The sequence below is a fragment of the Phacochoerus africanus genome, chromosome 7 (genome assembly GCF_016906955.1).
Source record: "Phacochoerus africanus isolate WHEZ1 chromosome 7, ROS_Pafr_v1, whole genome shotgun sequence".
Lineage (NCBI taxonomy): Eukaryota > Metazoa > Chordata > Mammalia > Artiodactyla > Suidae > Phacochoerus > Phacochoerus africanus.
The window spans coordinates 49969295-49989707 of record NC_062550.1 but is presented as its reverse complement, the minus strand read 5'-3'; the positions used below and the strand labels follow the sequence as shown (position 1 = coordinate 49989707).

The 20413-nt window shown below is 39.4% G+C and overlaps 1 protein-coding gene across 10 annotated transcripts in view; it reads left to right on the top strand.

Moving 5' to 3' along the window:
• Positions 1–20413, top strand: part of PPFIBP1 (PPFIA binding protein 1) — a 189022-nt gene that overhangs the window by 29960 nt on the left and 138649 nt on the right. For 9 of the 10 annotated variants that reach the window (XM_047787328.1, XM_047787324.1, XM_047787325.1 and 6 more), the window contains exon 2: positions 12292–12391. The exons of the other annotated variant lie outside the window; for it this stretch is intronic. The gene's annotated coding sequence lies outside the window, so the exon portion shown is untranslated. The remainder of the gene's footprint in view (positions 1–12291; positions 12392–20413) is intronic. 10 annotated transcript variants of the gene reach the window in all.

Below are 20413 nucleotides of genomic sequence, written 5' to 3'. Positions count from 1 at the left end.
GCTTTTTGGTATCAAATGAAAGTTTTGAGGAGTAACAGCCTGGTAACCATACTTTTCCCCAAGGAAAGGGAGTAACCTGAAAAAACTAAACTGTGAAGATGTTTATCAAATACCTAAAAAGTCTGTTGAATGATAGTCTATGTAGCTGTTTACATGGCGTCATTTTCTGCCTACAAAAGCTCTGTCTTTTGAATATCATCTTCTATACTCATGTTATTTGTATTGCTACATCAGTTCATAAAATGTTTCCTACGCTGTAGCCATATTACATTTTGACTAAGTGCTAAATACCACCCCCTGCCCCCATAGTAGGTTTTGTATGAGAAACGAGTGATGTAGATTTACTGGGGACAAACCTGGAGCTGCTGGAATATGAACTGCCTTCTCATGTTTCCAAGACTCAGAAAAAAATTCTTTCTTCCTTACAGATTTCTCAATCTATTCTCTAATTTTATTTGTTTCCTGATAATCTTGGCTCCTGAGAATCATTCAGTTGTTTAAAAGATCCCATCTTATTTGATTTCTTTATTTCCTCAAGTCACTTCTGTTTTTTTAGGGCTGCACACGCGACATATGGAGGTTCCCAGGCTAGGGGTCTAATCGGAGCTGCAGCTACTGGCCTACGCCACAGCAAGGAGGGATCCAGCCATGTCTGCCACCTACACCAGAGCTCATGGCAATGCCAGATACCTGGCTCACTGAGCGAGGCCAGGGATGGAACCCTTATCCTCGTAGATACTAGTCGGGTGTGTGAACTGCTGAGCCATGACAGGAACTCCTGGAGTTACTTCTTTGCTTCAGTATAGCCCCTACCACGCTCCATATGACTTTGAGTATTTGTGTACACTTTATGCACTTTGGATTTTAGTAATCAGAGGGTATGTTTGAGTGGAAGTTGGCTCTTGAAATATTTTGGGATACCTTTATTAGGCATTTTACATTTTTCAAATGCTTTATTAGCATGCTTACATTCTGTTTCTCATACCTTTACCTTTCCCCTAAAGACCTTCCCCATCTTTCCAAGATGATTTGGTATTTAGAGCCTATAACTCTGATTTTAAAGGAATAGGGCTACTTACAGTAATTAGATCATATAACCAAGAATTGAGAGTGCTTATTTTTTTTTTATCTTTCTCTTGCCCAGAATGGAAGCAGTATCGAAAAGTGGGAATATGTGTAATTATATAGGATGTTATATATTATATATTGCACACTATCCTATATAGGTCAAGAAATATCTGACTCATGCTTTGAAGGCAGTTGGGGAAAGCAGTTTCAGTCTATACTCCTCCCCCGGCCTCCCACCTCCACGCACAAAACACAAACATGCTCCTTAGACTTGAGTAAAACCTATAAGTTGAGTAAAACCTGTAAGTTGTGTCTTGAGTAAAACCTATAAGTTGAGTAAAACCTATAAGAAGATAAATAATCATAAAGGAGCTTGTGTAGGGTGCACTGTACAATCTCAATTAGGACGTCATGTTAATGCAAAGTCTTATTAGCATCACTAGAGGTAACAAGGTTAAATGTACTTACCTAAACTTGCCATTAGCCTCTTTTGCTGGATGTAACTCATAGCCGCCATCATAATTTTTAAAGCATCAACAAGTACATATAAAAGTCTCATCAGTGCTAAGTACTACTAACAGTTTGCATTAGCTTTAACTATAAGATTTACACATGCTTCCTGAGGTTTGAGGAATGTGATGGTTCAAGGGGGAAAAAAGCCAACCCAATAACACAGCACCAGAACTCTCTGTTATTTTACAATTGGATCATAGGATACCTATGGTATTTGAAGACCTAATTATAGTTATACCTCATGGCATAATTATAAGCTCCTTTCCTTCCAGACATGAAAATTGAATGTTGAAATTCCTATGCACATTCCAGCACCCATGTGGAATAAACCCTGCTATTTCCCTACATGAAAAATAAATGTAATCGGGCCAAGTTGATGTTATAGAGAGGACACAGACGAAGAGATGGTAAAGTTATTTACTCCTCCTCCTCAGAAAACAAAACGGTATAATTGACTTTTAAACTAAAATGTCAAATGCAAGCAGCGGAGACCCTTCTTTCCTTAATGATAAAATAAAGTCTGTGTAATAATGTTCTTCATCCGTGGAGAGAGTTTGTGTTGACAGGTAAACATTGCACACGGAAAACTCAACACATCTGTAAAACCAGACAACAAAAGTTTGTAAGTAATCATCTCATCATGAAGAGGTGATTATTGCGAGAGTTGGTGTTTTGAACTTTGGTTCTTTATTTATTGATAAATTCTATCATTTTCCTTGTATGCAGAACCCTCTGATGGCTTCTCACTCTCCCAAGAAGGAGATCCCATCTGAAGTCTTTGAAACACTCCCTCATCATCTCCCACCCCCAACTTCTCTGACGCCTCTGACTTCTCCCTCTGCTCCCACCCACTGTTTTGTTTACTTTGCTGCCGCTACTGCTGCCTCCTTTCTATTCCTCTTGTTCCCTAAGTTCACTCCTGTCCCAGGGCATTTGCACTTGTCTTCCCCCCCGCCCACCCACATGCTCACTCATTTCCTTCGGGGCTGTGTTCTGATGTCTCCATATCAGTCACCTTCTCTGACCAGCTCATAGGAAATACCAGTCTTCCTCTCTGAGCTCCCTGTTCCTTACCCTGCTTTATTCTCTCCATGGTATTATCACTGTCTCTTATACTTTCACTTGTTTATTTATTTCTTTGCTGTTTCTAGGCAGGGACTTTGTTTTGTTTCTCGCTACGTCCCCAGCAACTAGACAAGTATCCAGGACAAAAGAAATGCTCCATAAATATTTATTGAATAAAATAAACGAAAGTGTGTAAATATGTACATATGCGTGTGCATACACATACATGTACAATCTTACACATGGTATTTGGTGGCCTGCTTAGTATTAGGACTAATGTTACATTATAGGGCTACTTAGTAATTTTCAAAATTATTAGGACTTTTGATAATGTAACTTGTTTTCCATATTCTCTTAGAAATTACTCAGGTTTCTTTGGACCTACATGATTTGTTAACCTCATTTTGTCCTGTAAATGTTAGTTGGCTTTGATTTTATTTTTCTCTTCACCTTTAATTTACGGAACCAATTTAGTTGCTAACTCCTGTTAGTTTTCCACCCCCTTACTTTAAAAATCAGTATTCTTTATTCCCATTACCATCAACTAAGCCATTCTTTTTTAAAAGTCATAATTTTGCCATCTTTTCAGAAATGTTAGAAGAAATGGGTTTTTTAGACTGCTAAAATCAGATTTAATTCTGATTCTCCCACTTCTAGCTCTTGAGTCCTCAGGCAGGTTACTTAATTTCTGAGCCATAGTTCTCTTGGTTATAAAGATGGTTATGATAATATTTATTTAACAGTTTTTTTTTTGTCTTTTTAAAAAAGGGCCACACCCTCAGTATATGGAGGTTCCCAGGCTAGGGGTCTAATTGGAGCTACAGCTGCTGGCCTACACCAGAGCCACAGCAACGTCAGATCCAAGCTGCGTCTGCGACCTACACTACGGCTCACGGCAGCGCCGGATCCTTAACCCACTGAGTGAGGCCAGGGATCGAACCCGCAACCTCATGGTACCTAGTTGAATTTGTTTCCACTGCGCCATGACAGGAACTCCATATTTAACAGAGTTATTTGTTGTTTTAATCAAAATAATTAATGTAAGAGCAGTGCCAGTTCCTTATCATACACCAAAAAATCCAGGTAGATTGGAGTACTTGTGTCATCCATTTTTTTTTAAACCTCAGAATATAGAAGAATGTGGTAGGCTTAGTTCTAAAGATGTCTTCCCAGGATTCTTGTCATCTGGGTACTAATCTGGGTACTGCTGTGAAAGAACTCTGCTGGTTGAATTAAGGTGAGGACTCAGAGGACTTTTAGATAGGGAGGGTAGCCTCAGTGATCCAGGTGGGCAAGCTTGTATTTTTTTTTTTAAACTTAAATATTCTTTTTAAAAAATTGAAGCATTGTGTTAGTTTCAGGTGTACAGCAAAGTGATTCGGTTATTTTTTTTCAGATTATTTTCCATTATAGTTTATTATAAGATACTGAGTATAATTCCCTGTGCTATACAGTGAATCCTTGTTGTTTATCTGCTTTTTTGGTGGTTAACTTTCTAAGTATTTTTTTATTGAAGTATGATTGATTTACAATGTTTCAGGTATACAGTAAAGTGATTCAGTTATACATCTATCTATTTACCTACCTCTATTCTTTTTTAGATTCTTTTCCATTATAGGTTGGATGCTGAATATAGTTCCCTGTGCTACACAGTAGTCTGTGTTGTTTATCGTTTTATGTTAGAAGTGTGTATCTATTAATCCCAAACTCCTAATTTACCCTCCTCCCCACTTTCTCTTTGGGTAATTAACCATAAGTTTGTTTTGTGTCTCTGAGTCTATTTCTGTTTTGTAATTAAGTTGATTTGTATCATTATTTTAGATTCTGCATATGTGATATCATATGATATTTGTATACTGTCTGACTTAACTTCATTTAGTATAATAATCTCTGTGCCCATCCATGTTGCTTCAAATGGCATTATTTTATTCTTTTTTATGATTAGTATTCCATTGTGTGTAAGTACCACATCTTCTTTAATAAAAAAATGTATTATAGTTGATTTACAATGTTGTGTCAATTTCTGCTGTACAGCAGTGATCCAGTCATACATATATATATATACATTCTTTTTTTCATATTATCTTCCATCATGTTCTGTCACAAGAGATCATCGTATCTTCTTTATCCATTTATCTGTTAATGGACATGTAGGTTGCTTCCATGTCTTGGCTATTGTAAATAAAGCTGCAATGAACAATGGGATGCATATGTCTTTTGTAATTAGTGCACTCATCTTTTCTGGATATATACCCAGAAGTGAGATTGCTGGATCATATGGTGAGGATTTTTAGTTTTTTAGGGGACCCCATACTGTTCTCTATAGTGGCTGTACCAATTTACATTCCAGGTAGGCCAACTTTAAATAATTACATAAGCCTTTTAAAAACCAAAGATTCAGTCAGAGAGATGGGGCAGACAGGGAAGCGGGAGGAGAGGGGCAAATACAGGAGGGGAGGCAGGAGGGCAAGTGAGGCGAGTTGACCTGCCCTTGCTGACTCTGAAGAAGGCTTCAAGCCAAGTGGTCTCTAAAAGCTGAACAATCCCTGGCCCACAACCAGGAAGGAAATGGGGACCTCATCCTACAGCCACACAGAGTGAATTCTGCCCACAGTCTGAATGAGCTCATCCACAGAGACTCCAGAAAGGAACACAGCCCTGCCACCGCATTGATTTCTGCCTGGGAAGCCTGGAGTAGGCACCCAGCTGAACCACGTGGTGCCTAGATTTCAGACCCACAGATAATAAGGTGTGAGATGATAAGGTGGTGTTGTTTCAGACTGCTCAATTTGTAGTCATTTGTTGTAGTAGCTACAGAAAACTAATACCATGAATTTGAGAAATAAGGCCAATATTGCAAGGTTGTTTGGACACAGCTGCTGTAACCGTTAGCTGTAGCATTTCCAAATGAACAGTACCACATAGAGTTTTTTCCTTTCCAGAGGTTTATCTGCTGCAAAGTCTGGGAAATTTCCATGGAATCGTGAGTGTGTCCTTCCCCTTGATCAGCATTGGAGATAGCCTGACTGTCTAATAGCCTGACTGTCCCTTTTTCTCAACTTTCTCATTGCAGTACTTCCTCATGACAGTCGTACTGCATGTTCTTAGATTAAAGTTTATCTTATACAGGAGTTCCTGTCGTGGCTCAGCGGAAACGAATCCCGACTAGGAACGATGAGGTTGCAGGTTTGATCCCTGGCCTTGCTCAGTGGGTTAAGGATCTGGCGTTGCCATGAGCTCTGGTGTAGGTCGCAGATGCTGCTCAGATCCTGTGTTGCTGTGGCTGTGGTGTAGACCGGCAGCTGTAACTCCTATTGGACCTCTAGCCTGGGAACCTCCACATGCCACAGGTGTGGCCCTAAAAAGCAAAATCAATCAATCAATTAAAAAAAAAAGTTTATCTTCTACAGTTAATGCCCACCTTTTCAGGAAGGAAGTTTGGCTTCTGGCTGAAATTTAGAAAGTGGACCTTAGAACTATTCTCGGAGGTCGTCTGAGGTTCCCAGATTTCGTAATACCTTTAGTTTGTCAGATCTTCTTTCTACATCCATTACCTTTCTTTATGCCCCTCCGATATTTTCAGTCACTTTATGATAGTTATTGAGTTTGGGTCTACAAGAAGAGAAAGAAACTTGCATTTCGTAGATGGCTGGGCCCTTCTGCCTTTCCTCCCCAGCTTTAGGACTTGGTGTCTAGCAGCCGTCAGCGCCCTTGACTCCTATTCATCGTTCAGTATAGTCGTGTGTTAGGGTAAATATCATATGATGTCACTTATATGTGGAATCCAGTGAGAAATGATGCAGGGGAGCTTGTTTAAAGAACAGAAACCGACTCACAGAATTCAAAAGCAATCTTATGGTTATCATATGGGAAAGCACAGTAGGGGAAGGAGGAATTGAGAGGATGGGAGTAACATATACATGCTACTGTATGGAATGATTAATAGAAACCTACTGTATAGCTCAGTAGGTTTATAGTAACCTATGTGGGAAAAAAGGATGAAGATATATGTGTGTGTGTGTGTATATATATATATATATACACACACACTTATATTTATATATGATTCACTTTGCTGTATACCTGAATCTAATACACTGTGAGTTAACTATAGCCCAATAAAAATGTTTAAATTGTAAAATGTAAATATGTAATATCATGTGTTAGTACATGTCTGGGCCTTTGGGGCAGGCCTTGGAAGTAAAATCTGTACCTATCATATTTTAATCTTTTTAATAACATGCTTGCAAAATGTTTTTATAGATGCTTATTTGCATCCAGGTAATACTGATTTCTGTTAGCTTTATTTTTTACCTTAATTCTTAAAACTCTTAAGTTACAAAAGCAATATGTGCTTATTGTAACATTCAAATAATAATCATAGTATTAAAAAATGGAAACCTTCCCCTCTTCTTTTCTCCACCCCTTTCCTATTTCTAATCCACTGTAATTAAAACAATTAAAAATTATTAATAGTTAATAATTATTTATTATCTCAAAGCTTGAGATAATGTATACAGTCCTCTGCATATAAGGGCAAAGAATGAGTGTACTTTTTATCTCCAAAATCATATTTAAGACATACTCAATGTTCATACAGATAGGTATGCATAACCAGAATATTTTGTTGGCTTACAAAAACTCTACTATTTGTTGTTTTGTGTAGAATTTTCCTTTTTTTTCCTCCTCAGTGTGTCATGAAAAACCTTTTCAATATTATACAGTTGACCCTTGAACAACATGGGTTTGAACTGCACAGGTCCACCTTTTTTCACTAAATACACGCTGCATCATTACACCATCTACTGTTAATTGAATCCTTTGATGTGAACCACAGATGCTGATGGCTGAATGTGAAGCTATATGTAGATTTTCAAATATGCAGAGGATTGGTGCCCCTAACTTCCCCCACCTATGTGTTGCTCAAAAGTTAACTGTATAGATCTCTCTCATGTTTTATAAAGACTATGCAGTGTTTTATTAGACAGGTATACTATATTTTTAATATGTAAGTGGTTTCCAATTATCCATTCTTTCTAAAATGTTGCAGTGAGCGTCTAGGTACATAGATCATTTTTTACAGTAGGTAGAGTTGCAAGGTAACCAAGTATCTGAAGTGTTGATAGATGCTGCTAAGCTTTCCTTCAGTAAAGTACTGGTTTACATTTCCACCCATGATTGAGTAGACTCTTTGAAGGACATTCAAGAAACTTAACAGTAGTAAATTCTAAGCAGAGGAACTGGTGTCTGAGGCATAGGACAGGAATGGAGATTTAATTTTTACAACAGGTCCTTTTTGTACCTTTTAAATTTTGTGCTGTGGCCATGCATCATCTATTCAGGGAAGAACAACAACTATCACATGGTTGGATTTCCGGTTTTCCCACATCTCACAAGTATTGTGCCTCACCAGTCTTTTTAGTACTATTTGAAATAAAGGGTCTCATTTTAATGTATATTCCTTTGATCATTAGGTTGCTGTAGCTTCATTTTATTGAATTTTAGTTTGAAATTTTTATTTAAATTATGAATACATTCTCATTGTAAAAACAAATCAACAGTGACGATAAAGCTTTCATCTCTGCTCCTGTGAGGTGCTGCCATCCTTGCTGTGGTCCCCAGAGCTGCCAGGCTGCCAGTTGGGGTATAACCTTGTAGAACCGCTCTCTGCATTTTGTTCTGTGTGTTTCTTATAAACATAAAGGGACTTGGGGAATATGTAGACCCCAAAGGTTCAGGTACTGAGCAAGCGGGTGTGAACACTGGATCATTTGCTTTTTTTGTGCATGTGCTGAACTTATTGAACTTTGAACTTTTGATCTCCTTTCTGCTTCAAAACTTGAGATAATGTGCACAGTCCGCCACATATAAGAACAAAAAATGAGTGTACTTTTTAGCTCCAAAATCATATTTAAGGATATTTGAAAGGAAGTTAAAGTGTAGTTGAGAACTAGTCATCTTTAACATTCACATGGCTCATTTCCCAAAAGTGTAATTCTCTGAACTTAATTTATCATAATTTAACACACCTGGTTCCATTTTCTTTTTTCTTTTTTTTTTTTTTAAGAAAAGCTATTCTGGTTCATTTCTAGGAGTTGAATAGCAGGAAGTTCAAAATACACTAAAGGTAAATTTTTGCAGGACTAACTTTTCCCTTTTGTACTCATCATACTTGCTTTTACTTTCCTCCCAACGTCTCCCAGTTCCTCCACTTAGCCTTTGATGTGTGTCTATCCTCTAACATGTTTGTACAGATGATACTTTCCAGTTTCTGCCAGAAAAATTCCAGGAAAACATTTTTTATCTTGCCTTCCAGATTTCTCTCACCCCCCTCCCCCGCCTCCCCGCTTCCTGATCTGCTCTTTGTTCCCACAATGTCTCTTCTTCGTTCTCCCAGGACACCGACCCTTTCAGATTCCCCCTCAATGGTCAGTACTGGCCAGTCTGCTCACTGAGGTCTGTCATCCTAGAACCCTTTGTCTTGCTGTCTTATGCCACGACTGCCCCGGGACCTCTGCTTCCAGGCTGTAGGGCACTGCTGGACAGAATGTTGAATCCCTCCTCTCTTCATCGGACTGATAGACAATGATCCTTTGACTGTTCACGTCCTGTTGACTTCCTAACCCAATTCCTTCAATGACTATTACAATAGTTTTTCACAGTTTTCAAGTCTCAGTCTATAGTCCTCAGTCTCTCTCTAAGGATGACATCATCTCCTTTTCTTCTTGAAGAGCTCTAGGTCAGGGGTCACAAGCTCAAAAGAGGAGCCATGGAAGTGACTGAACTGAACAAGGCAATGGGCGGGGATGGTGGTAGGCTGCAGGTGCCAGCCGTGTCGCAGGTGGGCTGGCAGCAGTCGTCCTGTGGACGCGTGGCTGGGCGCTGCCTATCTTCTGTTTTCTCTAGAAAAAGCAAATGTCTGGTTTTCTTAGTGAAACCTCAACATGTTTAAATCATATTTTTTTGGGGGGGGGGGCGGACTCTATGGAGGCCGACAAAACAGATCTGACAGCTGGTTCTCTTGACTTTAAAGCCTATTTTCTTCATCTTAATATATTTCTGTCTCTTTATCTGCCTCCATTTCTTTGTCTCCAGGGTTACCCGTTTTCTTTCCTGTCTCGGGTGTTCAGGTTATTTTTTCCCCTCCCCCATCATCTTTGCTCTGCATAAAGACCTTCAGATGGTCCCCTTTCCTGAATAACAAAGAACTTCAGTGCGCTCTCTGTATTCCATCCTTTCTTCTTTCATGTTGAGTTTGGAAAACACAGGGGCTGCATTTATTGCCTTTACTTCTGCACTCTTTTTACATCTGTCTTTTCTCCTTTGTCTTCACGACTCCTCTGAAGGTCTTTCATTCCTTGGATCCTATGATTTGTACTAACCTGAATATTCTTCTCGGAACTCTGCTTCTCCCTCTGTTTTCACTAGCCCACCTTGCTACATCTTAACCTTTTATTCTCTGAGATTTTCTCACTGGTCTTCTGTCTACACTTTTCCTGTTGGTTCTGGTGGCCCCTGTGTGTGATCTGCTGGTACATCACAATCAAACATATTCTAGTGGGATTTTTTTATATCACCTCTCTCCCACGCCCAGCTCTTTGAGCTGACTTATATCGGTGTTCGTGGCACCACTGTTTTCCCCAGGCATTTAGGTTCAAAACTTTGGAGCTGTCTTTGGGTTCTCTTTCATCTACCTTTCCCCTCATTTCAGTCACCAAGTTTGTTTTTTTTTTTTTCTCCATCCAAAATCTGGCTGATATCTGTGCCTTTCTTTGACTTGACTCTGAGTAGGATACAGGTGGTCTCCTCCCACCTCCATGTGTCCCTGTTTATTCATATGAAACACAACTTTTTACTCACTGGCTGAGAAAAACTCAAAACCTGTCAGTTACTTACCAAATCTGGTCCGATCTCCTGACCACCACTTGTCAGACGCTTTTAGGCTCAACACCTCTCTCATCCTGCACTCCATCCAACTAGAACTCCTGCCGTTCTCTGAACACCATCCCCCTTCAGCTCCATGCTCCTGTTTCCTCAATCGGCAACTCTCTTTTTCCTTGTTTCTCCCAACTGTTCCTATGGTCTATTGAACTTCCGTGCATTGTTTGAAATTTCATCTTACCCATCATCTCTCTTTTTAAGTAGACTTTCCTAACGACCCTTAACTCTAAGTTATTTTTCCCACCTGATTTTTCTCTACCATTTCATTTGCCCCTCTCATGTTATGTGATGTTACATTATGTTACTGATCATTAATGTACCTCTCCTCCCTCCTAATGGATCACGAACTTCTTTTTTAGAATTGCTACCTTATTGTTAAATTTTCATTCCCTGCGGCACATAGCCCAGGGATAGGCACTGAATACATACTTTAAATGAGAACATTAGGGTTATTAATAATTAAAACATTGACCATTGGGTTTTTTTGCCCTGAAACCCAGCAGATGAGAATTCATGAAGCATCTATCCTAAAAGTCATGCTTGGCACATGGTGGGCTCTTGGTCAAAGGAAACAAAAATTGCTGTCCTTCACTTGAATGCTTCCTAAACAGGCAAGATTAGTTCTGAGGCTATTCTCCGACAGCTGATTCTGCCTGCTGTTTGCAAAATATGAAAGATACATGATCACACAGCAGGGGTAGTTTTTGTTCCAAGTACCATTATAGACAGAAATTGGCAAGAACGCAGCAATTTTGAGTAGTCACTTAGTGGGGAAAGAAAAACAGTGGCCCCTCAAGGTTGAGCTTTAGTTTTGAGGATGAGAGTTTTATTTTTAATGAGGAATAATAATGATTTAATAATGACACCTTTTTTTTTTTTTGAGAGCTTACTGTGTTGCCCAGCTCTTTTTCTGAATGATCTCAACGAATTCTTCCGTAGTAGCCATGAAGTATTATCTGCATTTTATGGGTAAAGACCCTGAAGCACAGAGAAGTTCAGTAAGCTGGTTAAAGGCCACACAGCAGGAGAGTGGTGGGGCTGGGATTCAGCCGAACTGCTTGCCCTAGAGCTCCCCTCCCCCAACCCAACTCCTAAGAGAGGGAATTTGGGAGGGGAAGGAAAGCATCAGCCTGTTTCCTACCCTTGTGATCTAAATACTACTTTATAAGCCCAGGCTCACTCAACCTCTGTTCCTGCCGCAAAGATAAGTTTATAGCATCCTTGAACCCCGGCCCTCAGTTTGTTTTCCATATTACTTAACGTCAGCAGCCCGGAAAAGCACGCTGACTGTTCAGTCTACCATGTGGCAGTTCTATCTCCCCCTCTATTTATCAACAAAGGGCAGGAAAAAATTAACTAACCTGGGTATTAGAAGCGAGCCAGAACCTGTGAAATTGTACCTGGGAATGCAGGCAGACTCTGGGATGCTCTGCAGGACAAATGACCCAATTTCTTCCATAAATAACTTGCAAGGAGAAAGAAAAGAGATGACGGGGGAACCTTAGATTAAAAGTTCTTAGGAAAACATCGCAGGAAACCTCTCTACTTTCTCTCAGTTTTGTTAGGAACCTGAAACTTCCCTTAAAGAAGAGTCTTTTTAAAAGGAGCCAAAAAAAAAAAAAAATTCTTGACAAACCTCTCAACCGACCACCATGGTGGACCCTGAGGAGTTCCTAATACAAAAAAAGAAATGGTTTTTTTTAGGACTTTTCTGAGACAGTTGGACATGGGATTGACTGGAACTGTGGTGGTATTGAAGTAGAAATTCTTCCTAACAATAAGAATTATATTGCTGATTTGAGAGGTATGATAATAGTTTTATAGTTACAGGATCTTTTAGGGATATATTCTGTAACATTCATGGAAGAAATGTTAGAATTTCTTCAAGGTAATATGGGCGTAGGGGTGGGAGAGTTGGAGGTGGAACAGGATTGGCCATGGGTAGTGATTGCTGAGTCAATCACAGCAATCTACTTATGTTTATGTATCCACCACAAATGTTCTTTGGGGGAAAAGTAAGCTGGTAAGTTCAACTTATGGGACTGTTTCTAAGAGGGTTGTTATGCCTTCATGGGGGTTTTATCATCATGAATGGTATTCAGACCAAGTAGAATCAGATACTGATTCAAACCCAAGATGAAGTTTGTCTCTCTTTATCATTATGGAGAAATTCCAGATTGAAAAAAAAAAAAAATTTCCAGGCTCACAGCATATGGCAATTACTGGGGCCAGGGATCCAACCTGAGTGATAGCAGTGATAATGCTGGATCCTTAACCTGAGCCACCAAGGAACTCTTGTGTTCACATTTTTAGAGAGTACAGATAGGACAGGTTTTATGAATGTGACATTTAGGCAAAAAAAAAAGTAAAATTCTCAAACTTCTGTTTTGAAAATGCACATTTCTTTTAGAAACTTTTCTCACTGTGACAGTGTCATCTTTCTTTTAGAGGCACTAGGGAGCCTTATGGATTGTGTGATTTGAACAAGGAGAAGTGTCTGATTTGCGATTTTCTCATGTCACTTGTGCTTGTGTAATTGGTGTTATCATCAGTCCATGGTTATTGTCCGTTTTGTGGGAGTCAGTTTGGTTAAATTATGATAACATCATCCATCCATCCACTTTCCTGGGTGCATGTAAACTGTAATACCTTGCAGTCCTCAGAAGGACCCAAGGAATGAGGATGCCTCATGGCTGTGAAACTCCCAGTCTTCCTTCAGATACCCCTTGTGTCTGTGTGACCAGCTGGCATCTGAATTGAGAGTGCCAATAGCGATCCATTCATGAAATGTTAGTAAAATTTGGTCTCCCTGCCTCCCTTCCTGGGAGTCTTGTATTGATGTCCTCTTAACAGAAGCAGTTGGCGTAGTCAGCCATGCCTTTTGGTTCATGCTGGCGCATGCCTCTGCTTTTGTGCTCACTGCTTTCCCCCTGGCCCACCTGCTCCTCCTCACTTCATTTATTCCAGTTTATTTCACACATTTTATATAGTGATAGAGGGTAGATTTTTTTGGATCCTGTTGTCTTCAGTTAGAAGTATTATGAAACTAGGAGTTCCCATCATGGCTCAGCGGAAACAAATCTGACTAGCATCCATGAGGATGCAGGTTCGATCTGTGGCCTCGCTCGGTGGGTTAAGGATCCGGTGTTGCTGTGGCTGTGGTGTAGGTCAACAGCTACAGCTCCGATTTGACCCCTAGCCTGGGAACTTCTGTATGCCATGGTGTGGCCCTAAAAATACAGGGAAAAAAAAGTATAGCAAACTAAACACAGATTTTGAAAACAAATGTACGGTTACCAAAGGGGATGCGTTGGGGGGGGGGTAAATTAGGAGTTTGGGATTAACATATACACACCACTATATATAAATAGATAACCAACAAGGACCTACTGTATGGCACAGGGAACTCAGTATCCTGTAATAACCTATATGGGAAAAGAACCTGAAAAAGAATGGATATATGTCTATTTATAACTGATTTATTTTGCTGTACACCTGAAACTAAATTCATAGCATTGTTAATTACACAACATTGTAAATCAACTATATGCCAATCAAATTTAAAAAAATTTTTTAAAGTATATCAGACTATTTTGTTTCTTCATGGTCTGCATTATGACAACCCGGAGGTAGTTTTCAGATTTTATTATCTTGACATGCCAATATTAACTAAACCATTCACTATTCCCTCTACAAATAGATATTCAGGTATTTCCAGTTACTTGTTGTTATTTAGAATTCTGTAATGAGTACCTTTGTGCATATTAAATTTTGTTTTAGGGAAGTTATTTCCTTAAACCAATGCATTGGAGTCGAATTACTAACTCTTACTGCAGTAGAGCATTAATGCTTTCCTAAAGTATGAATGACCAGCAATTTCACTACAACACCGAAACTTGTATTTATTAGGATTTTTCTTTGTTTTGGTATATGTAGAATGGTAACTCAGGGCTGCTTAATACCAATTTTTGGTGACCATTATGAATGAAATTTTCCCCATGTTTTTATTTATATTTTTTTCTCCTATGAGACTGGGTGGGGCTTAGGTTTTTTTTTTTTTTTTTCTTCAGAGCATGACCACTTAAAGTTGTGTGTGTTTATTTATTTATTTATTCATTCATTCATTCTTTCTATAGCTGCACCTACGGCGTATGGAAGTTCCTGGGCCAGGGACTTAATCTGAGCCGCAATTGTGACCTGCACCACAGCTTCGGCAATGCCAGATCCTTTAACCCTATAATATCCTGCCCAATTGTTGGATGAGTAAATGTGAGGCCTAGGTTAAGCAAATTGACCAAAATCATGTAGCTGAAGTTATGGACCTGGAAAGTTAAAATCCAGGCTGGTCAATTCTAAATTCTATACTTTTAGTCATCATGTTCTGCTCCCTTTGACAGAAATCTTTATCATAAAAGTATAAAATACAGGAGTTCCCTGGTGGCTTAGCAGATTGAGAATCTGTGGTTGTTACTGCTGTGACACAGGTTCTGTCCCTGGCCTGGGAACTTCCACTTGCCATGGGTGCAGCCAAAGAAAAAAATAATAAAGAATAAAATTATAAAGTACACATAAGCACAAAGGAAAATAAAATTCCATTTATCTGAAATTCCTTCACAGTCAGCATGTTGGGATATGACAGCATATCTCAGAGGAAGGCAAAAGACCTATCACAGACTCTAGGAATGGGAGAGGTTTTGAAGAAACATGTACACTCTTCTCTGTATTCTCTGCCCCCCATCCCATCCCATCCCATCCGTTTGTAATGAAAGATGTGACTGGTTGTAGACTTTTGCAGGGTCAGTGATGAAGAGGAAGAAGAAAGTATTGAAAACCGTAGGTGGTTATCCTTTCTGACTTTCTACCTTATATACATGTATGTTTAAAAAAATCAGTGAAGATATGAATGTCCTTCTGTGTCATTAATTAGTCACCACCCCTGTAACCTTGGCCTGCTTAATATTCTATCCGATGGATGTACCTCAGTGTAGCTATTGCTAGACACAATCAGATTGTGTCCATTTTTTATGATAAATAACATTCTGGTGAAAATTTTATATAAAAAACTTGGCTCATTTGTCCAGGTATTTACTTTAGCTTGATAAATATGAAATGCTGATTCAAAGGCTTTTGAGAATGACTGCTAGTTACTAAGATACCCTTGAAAAAAACCATTTACCAATTTGGCCCTTGTTAAAATGAGAAAGGGGGAAGGAGAGGGAAAAAAAGCAAACAATTTTTGATGGCGTGAAAAGGCTAGGAAGAGCTAGAGTGTTAGCCTTTGATGGGGTGATTTGAAAGCATTGGGGTTGCCTTTTCAAGGGATAGAAACTTTCATGAGAGAGGTGAGCTGCATTTTGTTTCTTGTATTTTTTTTCCTTTCTTATTTATGGTCAGGAGTACAGGAAGAGTGGAGCATTAAATGTTTCATCCTGTGTCTGTATCTTTTTTAGAATTGCAGTTAATTCTCTTTTGAGATTTAGAAAAGTCATAGGTCATTGTCTCTTCCTGAATATGGAAGCTGAAAATCAAATAGTCAAGTATTTTAACTGCTGTTTCGCTAAAGGAATACATCCTACTCTAGTTTAAGTCTATAAAGCTCCGAGGTCTAATGTTGGTTGGTAGGGTTTTTAACAGGAGGTAGCTGGGTAGGATTTATCTTAGGAAGCACTTAGCTTTGGGTATGACTCTTGTGCACTTCTTTAAGATGGTCATCTATTTTGAATGTCCCACTATAAACCTATAGATGTAGTAAATTCCTTATATTTCAGAAGTGTGATTCTTAGGAAATAAGTTAGGGAATCCACCAATCCATTTCTTTCTAAACACACATGATGCAGAGATCATGGACCTAGTTGGATAATGAAAATACATCTATTCTCTGTGGGGAAGGTTAATGGGAAGAGTCCTTCCTGCTGGGTCAGCAATGATAGAGTTCATAGTGGGCCAGCCCACTTTCCAGAGCAATGTTGACCTCACTGGGGTATGTCGGTTCATGGAGTTCTATTGGCATGATAAAGTGTTATATTCCAGTGAGCTGAAGTCATTGTTTTTATTCAAATTTAACACAAGTTCAGAATGCTCTTTCAGAATGCTGTGGGATCCACGTGGCTTGATGTCATATTTTCATATTTTTTGAGTGATATCTGCAATAACACATTAATTAATGATATAGGAGTTCCCATCATGGCTCAGTGGAAATCAATCTGACTAGTATTCATGGTGAGGCAGATATGATCCCTGGTCTCACTCAGTGGCTTAAGGATCCAGGAGTTGCCGTGAGCTGTGGTATAGGTCACAGATGTGTCTTGGATCCCTTGTTGCTGTGGCATAGGCTGGCAGCAACAGCTCCGATTTGATCCCTAGCCTGGGAACCTCCATGTGCCTCAGGTGTGGCCCTAAAAAGACAAAAAAAAATTAATGATATAGATAGAAGGACTTGATTATACAGAGTTTCTTGGGTATGGAGGCTAGAGTTTTTAGGAATAGTGCAATTGTCTCTCTTACATTTTCAGAAGAAGTAGGACATATTTCAGAAAGTTTATAAAACATTTTTCTGTCTGAAGACACAACTGACTACAATCAGCAATTGCTGATTTCTACCAGACTACCCCTATGTTTTAAGAAGTGTACAAATAATGGGAATGTCTACTCTAATAAAATTCTAGCCCCGGTGTTCCTGCTATAGCATCTTGGGAGCACTAGGACTCAGGTTCGATCCCCAGCCCCATACAGTGGGTTTAAGTATCTGGCGTTGCTGCAACTGCAGCTCAGGTCTGATGCTTGGCCCAGGGGATGCCACAGGGTTGCCAAAAAAAAAAGGAGAGAGTTGAAGGCCACTGTTTAAATATATTAGGTCTGTAATATTTGTCATATAAAGTTTTAATATGTAAGATGAAGTTTTCGCTATGGTCCATGATATTTGTCATGAAAAATAAAGTTTAAAGTAGTTGAAAATCTGTGCTTGAAAGCTGAACTGTGTTCATTTACCTACCCTCGTGCCCAGAGTATTGCCCCCTACAACACATGCAGTTGTACATATGTTTTTTTTTAATTTTTTTGTCTTTTTAGGGCCGCATCTACAGCATATGGAGGTTCCCAGGCTAGGGGTCAAGTTGGAGCTGAAGCCGCCAGCCTATGCCACAGCAACATGGGATCCAAGCCACATCTGCCACCTACACCACAGTTCACAGCAACGCCAGATCCATAACCCACTGAGCAAGGCCAGGGATCGAACCCACTTTCTCATGGATGCTAGGTGGGTTTGTTAACCGCTGAGCCACGATGGGAACTCCTGCATATGTTTATTTTTATATAAAATTTTATGGAAGACTAATCATTTCAATCAGTTTGATTAAAAACCTGCCCCCCAAAAACCTTTTGAATTCCAAAATTGCTGAGAATCTTAGAATTAGAATCTTTCTGTGGGAAATAAAAAATAATTGGCCAATATTGGCAAAGCTGGGCATAAAACTTTAGAATTAAAAAAAAGGCAAGCCATGATTAAACACTACAAATATGATTGTGAAGCAACATGTTAATTTGAAAACATGTGGTCATTATTTGATGTACTATGTCAGTAGGCATTGTGAACACTAAACTTTTGGAACCTCAAGGGAAACTTGACTATACTGAATTTGACTTTTGGCATGGAAAATGGTTTCACTGAGGACTTTGGGACATCAGAGATTATTAAATTATTCATTCAGCCAGTATTTACATCATAGTGCTTAATACTGTAGAATACACAAAAAGATGTATGCTCAACCTTTTTAACACTTAAGGGATTAGTCCGAAGCCCTTTGTCCAGCTTCAGATTTGCGAATATACTATAATTTCTTCAATTCTTTAATATCTATTTTTTTTTAGCTGAGTCATCACTTTCTGGTATTGTTTAACTTGATCTTGACTTCCATCACTAAGCACAACTCTTTGTCATCCCACAAAGAAATAAATGTTAAGTCTGTTCATATGAGTTACTGGATAGGCAGGAAACAAAGCTGTATTGTAATACAGCTGTTTATGGTTGCCCGAACCCCATGTAACTAGCCAAACAGCCCAGGTTTGTAATTTACATTTGCTTTTCAGCTAAACTAGCCTTACTTGTCAGGGACCTTGAACCTAAAATTTGAAAATGCCAAGGGCTTATTTGAAAGAATCTATTCTTTGATAACAGAGTCTTCCTTAGGAGGCAAAACATACTTCTGGAATATTTAAACAGTGAAAATCAATGCATGATTCGATGCCCAAATGAATGAAGGGGTCAAAATATGAAATGCTGTTGGCAGGGAGAGGTGGGAAAACCACATGGGGTCATAGTATGAAAGGCTTTATTATTCGAGCAAAGGCTACAATATGGTTTTGAGCATGGTTAGGCATCAACTTGATTCATTTGATTGTAACTCCTACGCATCCTATTTCCAGTGAAAGGGAGCCAGGATTTTGGACCCAGGGCTATGTGGCTTTAAAGTTTATGATATAGACCTTTATCCTATGTGGTTACCCCACAACTTTATAAACTCAGTCACTCTGAGGTTCCCTCTTCCTTCAAGGTCCAACGTAGTGATGGCCCCTTTCTAAACCCTTTTTAGATCCCCTAATCTGGGTCCTATAGCACTTCGAACCTTTATTATATAGCTTTAATTTAGTCTTTTATGTACTTCTTTCCCCTGCTGGATTGTGAGGATGCAACCCTCACAGGATGTACAAATTATATCCCACAATATTTAGCACAGAGATTTGGCCTGTACGTTGGACGTGATGTTGGCAGCAGAAGAGAAAAAAGGGGAGTATGGGGTGTGTGGCCTCAGAAACAGGAATAGATATGTGCTGGAGAAGAAGAATCAGGCCATCCAGATTACATGAAAGACCAAAACTGAAGAAGGAGGAAGGAAAAGTAGGTAAGGGATAAAATGAGGAGGGTCTTAAATATCAAACTCAAAAGCTTGGACCTTGCAGATTTGGGAAACCAGTCAAGACTAGCCTGATTACAAAAATGGTTAAGACCATCTCTCTTTAAGTGTGAAACTGGTGGGGTAACTTGATATATTTTCTTCTTCTTTTACTTGGATCATATAAACTTGTCTTTCAGTACAAAAGAGCACTGGGTCACATTCAGGTGACACATTTCCTCCAGATATCCTGGAGAACTTCAGGAAGTAGCAGGGGTGGGGTGGGGGGGATGACTCAGCAAGGGGACATCTCCCTGAACCATGGTGGTTGGTATGTGGATAGAGCTCTCTTGCCAGGCTGTGAAGAGCACTCATTCCCTAATTTCTGCTGATGCTCCTTCAGCCTTTTCCCAGATGGAAACCAGGTGGAGGACAAGATGCCATGGGAACAAACCTGGAAGACGTAGGGTGGTCCCTCTGGAAAGGTTCCCTCTGGAACACTCTTATCTGAAGTCTTTCCAAAGTGCTTTGCCTGCCTGGGGAGGCCTTATTTACCAAGGGAAAGATAGACATTGGTCATTTTATCTGATTCTTTGATCATCATGGTTAAAAAAAAACAGTGTTGTGTGCTTTTGTATTCCCAGGACCCCAAGGTTAGCTCAGATCTTAGAATCAGAAGGGTCTTAGAAGTCTAGGAAATCCATTTACATCATTATTTTAGCCATTTCATCCTAAACCATGCAGGGGTGTACTTTACTGTCTTTAACATTTCTTCTTTTTCTTTTCTTTTCTTTTCTTTTTTTTTTTTGCCTTTTTATGGCTGCACCTGTGGCATATGGACGTTCCCGCGTTAAGGATTGAATTGGAGCTGTAGCCACCAGCCTATGCCATAGCCACAACAATGCCAGACCTGAGCTGCATCTGCAACCTACACCACA